Consider the following 1,754-nt stretch of genomic DNA (forward strand, 5'->3'; position numbering starts at 1 on the left):
TCTCCTCACAACATGTCCAAAGTATGTTAGACGGAGCCTCAGAATCTTTGCCTCCAAGGAGCCACCCGGTTTAACCCTTTCCAGGATGAGTCTGTTTGTTTTCCTAGCAGTCCATAGTACTCTCAATACTCTTCTCCAGCACCACAGCTCAAAGGCATCAATGGGTAGGGACTGGAAAGAAACATTTACCTTCTATTCTGAAGTGTCTTCTTAAGATACTGGGGCAAATGAGAACTGGGAAGGAAGGATGGGCTTTGCCTCGCTGGATGGCCTCGGAGGCCTGTTCTGAGAAACCTGTTCTTTCTGGTCAGTGTCTATATATCTGCAGCTAGTGAAGATTTCTAATTTGCCATATTTTACACTATCGGATAGGACGTGTGGGTGAGAGCAGAGATGTCAGATCCTCATATTCCGGCAGAAAGAGAAATTGGGGCCACTGTGATCCCCAAACTTCTCCTCTTGTGGTGTTTCTGCCTTGCTTGTTCTCAGGGAATATGAAACTGAAAATTTCAGTTAACTCTAGAGAAAAAGAAATACAATCAGCCTGCAAAAGAACTAAAAAAAGAAATAAATGGCTGCTGCTGACAGTCTTTTTGCATTAACACACTGCTGGAGGGAGACCAGGGGGCCTTCATCTCAAGTTTCTGTCTGCCATCAGAGGACCAGTCTCTCCTGAGCACCCTTCTTCTTGGTTTTCTTCACATCCACGGGCCTGACCGACCCACTTTAACACTCTCTCTACGCGCCTCACCCCCCCCCCCAACTTTGGCTCTGTTTTCTTCCCTTACCCAAGCTCTCATGCTGAGCACTCACTCAGGGACTTTACCCCCAAGAGTTCTTCTAACTTCCTACTTGACAGGGCTCTGTTATGTACAGACTTGAGACACTCAAATCTCTCCCTTCCAGGCTTAATCTCTCCTAACCCAGGCCAAATCTCAAAGGATGAAAATCATGCAGAGAGGAGCATTCCCAGCGTCTTGAAACACAGTCATCGACAGCTCCTGGAAAGCATAATTAAGGTTTTTTTTTTTACTAGCTTAAGGCTGATGCTCATTTCAGAACCCAGAAAAATTTTGTAGGCTGATGTTTGTCCAAAGTTATAGAAGGTAGAAGTTGGATATAAGGAGTGAGGCCAGAGCTAGATACTGAGGAATTTCTTCTTTGGATTGGAATTCAGTGGGGAGAAGCTTGGCCTCTTCCCCATCTGGCTTGCCTGTCACTGTAGCAACCAGATCTGACAGCCTTCATGGCCCTTTTTCTTCTCCCTTACCTGGGGTCACCTGAACCAGGATTTCAAAGGTGGCAAAGACCAGGAACAGAAGCTTCATGGCTGACAGGATGGCCTGGGGGGCAGAAGGTGGTTTGATGAAGTCAGAGCCCTGTCTCTGAGTAATACGCCTGGAGCTACTGCCTTTATAGTCTGCACATGCTGCCTGGATCCTGGGCAGTGAACCAGAGGGAGAGTTCTCCGTCACCCGGAGCAATCACATTAAATCACGTCTACTGGACTGTAGCCTGGATTGATTTATAGACTGCCTGTAATACAGGCTCTTAGGAAAGGGAGAAGCAGAACAGAGTATATTTGAAATGGTGTTTTGACCAGTGCTGCAGAGAGATGGAGAAACCAGCATTCTAACACATAAGGATTGGTTAGTGCACTTCAGCTCCTGGCGGACAATTTGACAGCAAACATCAGTAATCTTAAAATATGCTACCTTTTTTTTTAACTTAAAAATTTTTTTTATTATTAATTT

This window comes from Elephantulus edwardii, unplaced genomic scaffold, assembly GCF_000299155.1.
Source record: "Elephantulus edwardii isolate Elephantulus edwardi_28Jun2011 unplaced genomic scaffold, EleEdw1.0 scaffold00015, whole genome shotgun sequence".
In the NCBI taxonomy this organism is placed as follows: domain Eukaryota; kingdom Metazoa; phylum Chordata; class Mammalia; order Macroscelidea; family Macroscelididae; genus Elephantulus; species Elephantulus edwardii.